Consider the following 11,513-nt stretch of genomic DNA (forward strand, 5'->3'; position numbering starts at 1 on the left):
TTTATTTAACAATCTGTGTGTGTCCACAAGAAGTATAGTTTGAATTAAGTTGGTCCTGTGCCAAGCACCTGATATTCACTTGTCATTGTGTAGCCTTGTGCATTTCAGTTGGTAGTGTCTAAGGATCATCCGTGGGGCGGAGCATCACTGCAGTCTGCTAATCATCCTAATCATCGCTGTATGAATTTATCTATTTTCTCTGTCCTTTGCACAGGAAGCACATTCTCTCCCCCCAACATCTCTCTTATTACAGAGTCTCACGGAGTAGCCCTGGATGATCTGCAACTTGCTTTGAAGACCAGGCTATCCCGGAACTCACAGACAGCTGGTAGCCTCCGCCTCCCGAGTGCTGAGATTAAAGGAGTGTGCCACCATACTTAGCTCTGTCTTGTTCTTCTAGCATAAGCATTCCTGTATACATGGGTAAGAATTTCTATAGCTTATATATCCAGAGATGCAAATTACTGTGTCCTGGGATATACAAGTGTTACACTTACAAGATAAGGTAAATTAGCTTCTAAGTAACTATGCTGGTCTACATTCCTATGAGTACTGTACAAAACTCCCTGTCTCCTCGATAACGTAATATCCACATAAACCACGTGATACTTTTTCATATTTGAGATTTACATATTCTCCTTCATATACTTATGCAGTCAACATTCATTTTATACTTCAGGTTATAATACAGTGCCACTTTATTTTGCTGCTCAAACTTCTGACCACTGGGAGCTGTTGTGTGTCTTTGATATTCTCCTTCAGGTATAGAATCAACCGTTCTTCTGTAGCTCTCTTGTTCCTTTTACTGGATAATGAATGGTCTTAGAAAATCAGGCGTGGGCCAGGAATGGTGGCAAATCCACATGAAGATGGCACTCAGACGACAGAGGCAGGAGGAACCCAAGTTTAAGACCAGCCCATTTTACCCTCCCCCCTCAAAAAATTAATCCATGTCAATGTTAACTAATTTTGGCCAACAAATTTGCTAATTAGATTAAGTGAGCTAATAACTTTCACATATACAAGTTGTTAAAAACCCATTCAAGAAGAAATAGGTGCACAGAATAGCCCCATGTTTGTTAATAAAACTCCACACATACTTTTAAACTTTCAAAGGAAATTATAGACTCACAGGGCTTCAGGGGTTAATTCTGTGAAGCATTGGCTCTACTGGTAATACTAGCAAATACTTAAAAAAATGACAAGTTTGGCTGCAGAGATGGTTAAGCAGTTAAGCGCACCAGCTGCTCTTGCAAAAGACCTAGCTTCCATTCCCAGCACAAGCATGGACGCTCACGACCGTCTGTGACTACAGTGCCAGGAGATCTGATGCCCTCCCAAGATCTCTGATGACATCAAGGTCTCTCTCTGTGTATAGCCCTGGGTTGTCCTAGAACCCACTAGACCAGGATGGCCTTGAACTCACAAAGATCCACCTGCCTTTGCCTCCAGAGTGCTGGAATTAAAGGCACACCTGGCTTTTGTTTTATTTTGGGGGGCCTGGATCTCAAGTGTCCTCAGGCTGGCCTCTGGTTCTCTATGTGCCCGAGGGTGATCTCAAACTCCTGATCTTTCTGCTTCCACTCCCACAGACCAGGATTACAAATGTAAGGTGTTATAGTAAAGATCTGGCCGGTGTAAAGGTCAACAAAAAGAAAAGGCATCTCCTCAGGCTCAGAGGAAAGGAGCTCAATCCTCCTTATTGGGAGGTGACACAACCATCTATGTAGAAAATCCAATAAAAATTGACACACACACCACACACACACACATGCACACAGACATTGGAGATAGGGTAAATGAGGTTAGCAAGGATATGGCTTCAAGGTCAATTTACAGAAATCAATTATAGCTCCATATACTAGAAACAAATGGTCAGAAGTTGAAAAAAAAATTTTTTTTTGGTTCTTTTTTTTTCGGAGCTGGGGACCGAACCCAGGGCCTTGCGCTTCCTAGGTAAGCGCTCTACCACTGAGCTAAATCCCCAGCCCCGAAAATTTCTTTTAAACACCTATTTAATAGAGCATTAAAAATGTGAACTAGAGGGCTGGAGAGATGGTTCAGTGGCTAAGAGCACCCGACTACTCTTCCAGAGGTCCTGAGTTCAATTCCCAGCAACCACATGGTGGCTCACAACCATCTGTAAAGAGATCTGATGCCCTCTTCTGGTGTGTCTGAAGACACTACAGTGTACTTATATTTAATAAATGAATAAATCTTTTTTAAAAAAATAAAAAAATTTAAAAAATGTGAACTAGAGGAGCTGGGTGGCGGATAAAATCCTGGGCGTACAAACCTGAGCACTGGAAGATTCCCCAGTACACACCTAACTTAGTTGGTGATGAGAGACCCTGCCTCAATGTACAAGCTGGAGACTGATGAAGGATGATGTCAGATAGCAACCTCTGGCCTCCATAGTGTGAGCATCCACATGCAGCCACCCATTAGAATATCCCCATGCACACGCACACCCACCATGCAAAAATAAAATATAAGTATGAAATAAGAATATGTCTGACAGACTGGAGAGATGGCTCAGTGGATAAGAACACTGACTGCTCTTCCAGAGGTCCTGAGTTCAATTCCCTGCAACCACATGGTGGCTCACAACCATCTGTAATGGGATCTGATGCCCTCTTCTGGTGTGTCTGAAGAAAGCAATAGTGTACTCATATAAGTAAAATAAATAACTAAATGTTAAAAAATATGTCTGATCAGGGGGCTGGAGAGAGATGGCTCAGCGGTTAAGAGCATCCGACTGCTCTTCCAGAGGTCCTGAGTTCAATTCCCAGCAACCACATGGTGGCTCACAACCATCTATAAAGAGATCCAATGCCCTCTTCTGGTGTATCTGAAGACAGCTACAGTGTACTTATATATATAATAAAATGAATAAATCTTTAAAAAAAAGAGTGTTTACAAAAAATATGTCTGATCAAAGGCAGTCAGTGATGATATAAATAATAAGAAAACATTGGTAAGAAATTTAGAAAGAATTCTAAAGATTGACACGTCCTTTTTTTTTTTTTTTAAGGTCATCCTTGACTATGCAATGAGTTTGAGGCTAGCCTGGGCTACATAAGACTCTGCTTAAGTAATAATAAACTAGAATACTTAGTAGTGTTCTAAGACATCAGTTCTTCCTTATTTGATTCTCAGATTTAATACAATTCTGTTCTGAGGGGTCCATAGCTCTCATCACACACATACACACATGCACACATGCACACATACACACATGCACATATGCACACATACACACATACACACATGCACACATGCACACACACATATGTATGCATACACACATGCACACATGCACACACCAATCAGTTCACTTTCAGCTCCTTTGGATACTTACTCAGTTCTTTCTCTCTCTTCTTCTTCTTTGGAAACACTCTGGGTAAGTACTCCATGAAGCAATGGGTCCTAGCACAAACCCGAGGCCATGAACTTGCTGAGGGAGTATATTGGCTGCGAGTGAAGTCGTGAGCCATCTACCCACAGTCTAGCTTCTCCTACCTGTTTGCACACTCATGCCTTACTACCCAGAAAAAAATCACCCCATGTGCAAGTAATGTATCTTTGGCTTCTCAGACAGAGCCCCAAAATGGATCTCTGCAGATCTACCAGGAGGAAAGCAAGTCTTCCAAAATGCCCATCAACGGTAGAGCCTTTAATCTACAATTACACGTGCCTGTAATCCTTGTACTCAGGAGGGAGAGAACGGAGGATTATTGTAAGTACAAGACCAGCCTGGTCTACAAAATGAGTTCCAGACCAGCCAGAGCCACAGAGCCACTCTGTCTTTAAAAAGACAAAAATAAAAATCGAAAGGAACACAAAATTCTAGAATGACTCAGAATCCCTAATTCAAGACTGGTGCATCCCTCACCTCTCAGGGTGTTTAGTGCTGAGGTGCCCAGAGCCTTTCCTCCCTCAGTGTTTTCCAAGAGTGGGAAAGCTCTGAGGGTAATGGTACCCCACAGCATGCAGCAAGAAAGCCATTTACTTTGTATGGCATCCTCACCCCTGGTCTTATTGATTATACGGACGAGAAAGCCGTTGTTTGACGCTGGTCTTTCACTCTTTGCCAAAGACGTGAGCTTTTGCTACTTGGGCAATTCCTAGTGAGATTTCCTTAGCAATCATACAATCTTATCTTCTTCGTTACATTTATTGTTATAGCTGCCTTAGACACATGGCAAGGACAACTGGGTTTTCCATTTCTAATAGTGATGTAAAATTCTTTTCTTTCTCTCCTCTTCTTCCTCTTCCCCATGTGTTTTGATACAGGTCTCATGAGATTGTCCAGGCTGGCCTTGAATTTGAGGCCCTCCAACCTCAGCCTCTGGAATAATAACTAGGATTAGAGGTCTGAGCCACGATGACATCAGGTTTGGTTTTCTTTTCATGTATTTACTTGGTCTTTAAAAAGTGAGTTACAGCTTCTGATGGCGAGAGAGCGACACCATCCCACCCACAAAACCTTTGACCCCAAATTTGCTCTGTCTACAAGATGGGCAAGGATAAAGGTGGATCAGAGATTGAGGGAATGGCCAACCAATGACTGGCCCAACTTAAGACCCATCCCATAGGAGAGAGCCAACCCCTGACACTAATAATGATACGCTGCTATGATTACAGACAGGAGCCTAGCACAACTGTCTTCTGAGAGGAGTCATCAGCAGTTGATGGAAACAGATGCAGAGACCTTCAGCTAAACATTAGACTGAGAGCTTGGAGAGTCTTGTGCAAGAGTGGGGGGAAGGATTGAGGGAGGGGTCAAGGACAACACAAGAAGACCTACAGAGTCAACTAACCTGGGCCCATGGGAGCTCACAGACTGGCCAACCAACCAAAGAGCACACATGGCATGGACCTAGCCCCCTTACACATATGTAGCAGACGTACAGCTTGGTCTTCATGTGGATCCCCTAAAAGTTGGAGCAGAAGCTGTCTCTGACTCTGTTGTCTGCCTTTGGATCCCTTTTCCCTAGCTGGGCTACCTTATCTGGCTTCAGTGGAAGAGATGTGCTTAGTCCTGCTGTGACCTAAGAGTCCTCCATAGGCTTGCTCAGTAAAACGGTGCTTGTTTACTCTTTCATTTTGTCCCTAGGGACTCCAGGTAGGCGCAGGTCCCACCACATGTGTGTTCTTGCCTGACTCATACCGCTCATTTGCTCCTACTGACTTTAGCATCTTTCCTGGTTTAGGGACCCAAATCATTTAGGGCAGCCAAAGCCTCTCCTGGTTGATACAGATTCCCTCCCTACCCTGGAGCTCAGCACTGCTGTCAATGCCCCATACCAGTCTTGTCCATGCTGAGTCAGTTTCTTTCTTAGGTCTCCTAAAACACAAGCCTGTCTGGGCCTGTGAGCTGGGCGTCCAATGCCACTTCCTGCACCCCAAATCCCCTTAATAGGGCCTGCTCTTCTATTGTTTTCCAGTCCCTGATATTCATGGGGACATCGGCTGGAGTTAACCACATTTCCCTAGTGGCTCCTATGAGACAATCCATCAAGGACAGATTCTTAAGCTCAGTGGAGATTGTCTTAGATGGTGAAGCCTTGGTCTCAAGGATTGGTGCCTGGCCATCTTGCTCAGTTTCTCTACTTTGACAGTGGTCAGGCTGACCCATCTGCCTCAGTGTCCCCCAGCACCACCAGTCCGGAGTTGAAGGACTCCTGCATCGCTTGTTTGAAAGTCTTCTCTGGTGTTAAACACATGGTAATTGGAGGATAACAGTCTCTGGTATGGGCCTTGTTAAGACCTCCCCAGCAACAATCTGGACCACAGATCTCCCCTTTCTTTATATTAAAGATCGAACCTAAGAATCTTCTGTAACATCTAGGTCAGCCCTGAATTGCTATTTGACTCCTTCCATGGGATCCAGGTTTTGGGGTCCCAAGAGGTACTCTCTCTATGTTAGCAATCTTCTTTTAGACTCTCTTCTTTTGGCTCCTAACCATAAAAACTGGCTTGCCAATATCTCCATATCTCTTTTTCTTTTATAGAATTTACTAAGTCAGAGACCAATAGCAAAGCTATCTATCTATCTATCTATCTATCTATCTATCTATCTATCTATCTATCTAAAATTCCTTTCTTATACCACAACCTCTCTCCCAGCTGCCCCTTTCAGCTTCAAATAGATCCTTTCTTACCCACAGCAGTGGCCAGGCTGCCTCTGCAGCTGCCCACTGATAACCCCTCCCATCAGTGACCTGCTTGATAGTCCTGATGTCAGCCATTCTCAACAACGCACCCCCACACTTCCAGAGCAGACCCCACCCATCAAACAGGTGTGCCACTCCTTCCACCCAGAAGGCTGGAATTTACCCACAGACACCCCCAAGTGACCTCACCTTAGCTGCATGTCCCACTACTCTCTGCAAAGGTCTTGCCATTATCCGCATAAGATCTATAGGGACAAACCACTGTGTCAAGATTTCCCCTGCAGGGGCTGGGGATTTAGCTCAGTGGTAGAGCGCTTACCTAGGAAGCGCAAAGCCCTGGGTTCGGTCCCCAGCTCCGAAAAAAAGAACCAAAAAAAAAAAAAAAGATTTCCCCTGCAACCCCACACAACTTGGAGTCAATTCCCCAAACTCATCAACATTTTGGTTGAATTCTTCCGGTATGCCAAGTGTTGCTAAAGTCTCTTCCAATAGGAAAACAAGGTACATTGCCACCAGAGCTCACCCTGGAGCACCAGTGACTTTACTGGGTTCGCTTACAGAGAAGAGGTGAGGGGTGACATACAAGAAAGAGTGTGGGTGCTGTGCCCAGAACAGAATATGCTAGAAAGTCTTGAGCCAACACAGACTTTCCCATAGATGCACAGACAGGCGCCTACTCCACTATTTTCTGCCTATGTATGCTACCCCAGTGGCTCTCAACCTTCCCAATGCTGCAACCCTTTAATATAGTTCTTCATGTTGTAGTGTCCCCCAACCATAAAATTATTTTTGTTGCTACTTATAACTGTGATTTTGCTACCGTTACACATCATGATGTATATATCTGACACTCAGATGGTCTTAGGCAAAGGTGGAAACCCAGTTTGAGAAGCACCACATGCAATTAAGGCAGAACTGGATACAACAGAAGGTATGGGAGGTATGTCCCCAGGCTCACCCAGGGTCCTAGGATCCTTTCCCATCTTCTTTCTATGAGGGGATGTCAACTGTCAACAATCCTAGCTGGGATGAGATTTGCAGGGGATACAGCTGAACTCTGGAAGCTTGGGGGTTGTTTGGCCCAGAGGACAGTCCTGTACAATAAGCAGCCTCTAGACTCAACACTTTCCCCCCACCCTGCTGTACATAATTGTCAGCCTGCATTGGATGTTTCCTGCTTACGTCACATCGGGTGACATGCTGGGGCTTTATGTGATTGCCGCGTTTACTACTCCAACAGCCCCGTGGATGTGGCGCTATTATTATGCTTACTGTCCCCATGAGGCAACAGAGTATTAGAAATCTTAGGAAACCAGCCAACAGTCACACAACTACTAAGCAAATGGGCCAATCCAGGGATCCTTGGATGGAAACTGATCCTAGAAACAGCCTTCCACAGCACAGTCTACCTCCCGCTGAACCCGTTGCAAAGCAGGTTTTTTTTTAAAAGTTAAAAACATTTTTATCATTCACAATTGGAGAACTTCAGACATACACATACAATGCCTTTTGGTCATATTTGCCCCCTAATGTCTCCCATACCCACCCTAACAGCTTTACAGCTTTGGCATATAAAAGAAAGATTGTTAAGTCGCTGAAGTCGATCTGTGCTGCTCAAATATGCATGGGTGGTGGGGGGCAGCCACTGGTTTACCTACCAGCAACCACACACCTACAGAAAACGGACTCTTCTCTCCCTAACAGTCACCATCAACTGTCAATGGCTCCTCAGGTAGGGTGGGGTTCATCACCCTAGTCCTAGGCTATGCTAGAATGTTGTTGACTAACTTGATCCTGTGCAGACAACTCCAGCCGCTCTGAGATCATCCATCCTAATATATCCAGAAACCTCCCCAGCCTCATGGTCTTAATAATGTGTATGGTCCCTCTTCTACAATGCTCTATGCATCTTGAAGGGAAGAGGTATGATATAGACGTCCCACTTACGGTCAAACATTTCACAAACGCTTAATCCCTAGACTATGACCATTTGTAAGTTTCTGTGCTAACTGCTGTCCACTACACAGGGACGCTCCTCTGGTGAGGTCTGAGAGCTGCAGTAACCACGGGGAACTGTGATGGCTTGGATGAGAATGTCCCTGACAGGCTTGGGCATGCTAACAGTTGGTCCTCGGTTGGTAGGCTGCTTACTGGAAGTATGTCACTGTGGGCGGTCCTTGAGAGTTTATTGCCTTGCTCTACTTACAGTTCCCTTTTCTGGTTCCTGTTTGTGGTTGAAGATGTGATCTCTCAACTTCCTGCACCCACTGCCACACCTCACCTGCCTTAAGAGACTCTCCCCCTGGTAGAGCACTTGCCTAGCAAGGCCCTGGGTTCGGTCCCCAGCTCCGGAAAAAAAAAAAAAAAGAGAGACTCTCCCCCTCTGAAACGGTAAGCCCTAAAAAACTCTTCCACAACTTGCTGTTGGTCATGGCGTTTTATCGCAGCAATAGAGAGGTAGCTACTGCAAATACAGTAAGATGGTTCAGTCAGTGGGTAAAAGTGCATGGCACCCAGACCTGACAACCCTAGTGGCGTGGGTGAGACCAGCTCTCCTGCACCCATGCCACCAGGGTCAACTCTCCCATGCTGCCTGGCTGAGGAGCAGGCCCAGCTCTCCCTCGCACCCTCAGGGCCAGCTCACCTGTGCCCATGCATCCAGGCAAGGTGTGATCCACTCTCCCCAGTGTTTCAGCCAGCCAGGAGTAGGGCCAATGCTCCCATCTCAAGCCCTCAGGGCCATCTCTCCCACACCACCCCAGCAAGGGGTTGGGGCCAGGACTCCCCCACCTATGTGACCAGGACCAACTCTAATATGTTCCCCGGGCAAGGGGTGGGGCCAGTTCTGGGCAACCCTTAGACATCAACATGGCCCTAGGCAACAGCCTCAGCCAGGGACATCCACGTGGCTATTGGTGGTAACACGGCCCATGGACATGGCACACACACCCACTGCTGCAGGGCCTAAACCTAGACATGGCCCTTGGTGGTAGCATGAGCTGGATATCACGGTGGCCTTGGGTGGCAGAACAGGCTACTCACACCAGGCTGGTCCTTAACAACCTTCGGCTTTCTAGTTCTGCCTCTCTTCATAGTACAAAAACCTTTCCGCGGGGCTGGGGATTTAGCTCAGTGGTAGAGCACTTACCTAGGAAGCACAAGGCCCTGGGTTCGGTCCCCAGCTCCGAAAAAAAGAACCAAAAAAAAAAAAAAAAAAAAAAAAAAAACCTTTCCGCTTGTTTTTCTCTCCCATCTCTCCACAACATACTTACTCCTTGTAGTGGTGCTCGCCAGCCTTCTGGATGTGCTCCATTCTTCCTGCCCACAAGGATCTCTGGGTGGAGAGCATCTTTAGGGTAATTAAAAAGCTCATAGATTCTGCTAGCTCTTTTGAGCATCAGCTGCCAAGACGCCGTAGTATTTGTCTGTCCAGGAATATCCTTCTGTAGCACTTTAAAAAGCAAGAAAGAGGCCTGGAGAGATGGCTCAGCAGTTAAGAGCACTGACTCAGAGGTCCTGAGTTCAATTTCCAGCAACCACATGGTGGCTCACGGTCATGGTGGCTCATGTGATCTTTCGGTGTGTCTGAAGACAGTTACAATGTACTCGCATACATAAAATAAATAAACAAATCTAAAAAGCAAAAACAAAAAAGGAAAAAACAAGAACCAAGTTGAGAACACTCAAGTTGACATCCACAATGCATCATTGAGTATACTGCTTTCTCTCTTTTTCCAGTTCTCCTTGGTCTGTAACAAGAACGCCCCTCACTCAACGTCAGTTGCACCTTGCCACAAGCTTCTCACAGAAAGTACAAGGCCCGCCTTCACTGTCCACATCAATGAGTTTCTGACAGCAGTGGCTGGGAAGGAGAAATTCAGCTTCACCTTGGCTCAACCAACCATCTACAAGGTGCCACCTAGGAAGAGCTGCTTCGAATATTAAACAATGGGTATGAGCGACCCTCCATCCATCCAGCTCTCCTCAGAAGTCAAAGGCCACCATTTACGTCATCACTTATGCTGCTTGTGGTTTCCGGCTATACAGGTTGCTAATTGTCAGGCAGAGATCAAGCAGAACAAGAAATGGCTGTTGGGACTTCTATGCACGTTTTTGCAGTGTGATTTAAATAGTTCTCCCAAAGGCTAGACTCTGCATTACCCTTGCCTTTAAATCTCCAGTAGCTTGTGGGACTGACTGCCATTCAGAACTGTAGTTAGGAATTAAGCATCTCAATTTCTACAGTATCTGGCGGTGGCATTTTTAAGACCGAGGTTGCTTCTTATTTGCTTCAGGAGAGGGGTGGTGGAAGCAAGAGAGATTGCTGTAGTGCTTGCTACACATCCATAAACACTGAGGTTTCATAGACACCCCACTGGTTTGACCGCCCAGTAAGGCTGACTTTAGAACGGGATGGGGAAATAACCATTTTACGGTTCTTCAGAGCTGAGCAAAAATTACCTATGACACATACAAATGCAGACTCTTAGTCTAGTTCTTTAAGATGCAACCTTAAAACTACTGGGGTGTGCCCTGGAAAACTACAGGTATTCCGGAAATATTTTCCCCTTTATTATTCAATGAAAAAACTATTTAAAAAAATAAGCTAGTCCCCAGCTCCGAAAAAAAAGAAAAAAAAAAAAAAAAGCTAGGTCTAGTGGCATAGCCTTTAAGCCCAGCACTTCAGAGGCAGAGGCAGGTTTGAGGCCAGCCTGGTCTCCAAAGTGAGTTTCAGGACAGCCAGAACTATATGGTGAGTCTCTGTTTCAACAAAACAAAACAAACAAAAAACCAAAAATCATTAGAATCAACGTTTTTTTTTTTTTTTTAGAATTCTAGAAGTTAACCAGTTGACGTGATCCAGGAAACACTTATTCAAGAAAAGTCACCAAATCTTGGTAACAAAAACTGCCATCATGATCTCCCCCTAATTTTTATTTTTATGTGTATGCATGAGTGTGGGTTCACACCTCAAGGCTCCAAACAAGGGAAAAATGAGGGTAAGGCCAAATTCTCAACTACCATGCTGGTTGCCATACTATGTGCACAGGCCCTCTGACAAAGAGATATTCCTTGTAGCCATTTAATCTCGAGTTGGCTACTCCACAAACCAGACCAATGCAGCCAGGGAATGCAGACGTTAATAGAATTAGCCCATAAGTGTCACTAAGCCAAGTTACCACAAACAGCAGCAACAAAATCTGGGGGCGGAGGAAGATGGATAAGGATCTTCTAAGTGCCATATTTCTTAAAACGTCCACCCACAATGGCCAAATATTACCTAATATTCATGAGACACACCATCAAACTTTTGATTAAAAATTTTGAGCTAGG

The sequence above is a fragment of the Rattus norvegicus genome, chromosome 19 (genome assembly GCF_036323735.1).
Source record: "Rattus norvegicus strain BN/NHsdMcwi chromosome 19, GRCr8, whole genome shotgun sequence".
NCBI classification, from domain to species: domain Eukaryota; kingdom Metazoa; phylum Chordata; class Mammalia; order Rodentia; family Muridae; genus Rattus; species Rattus norvegicus.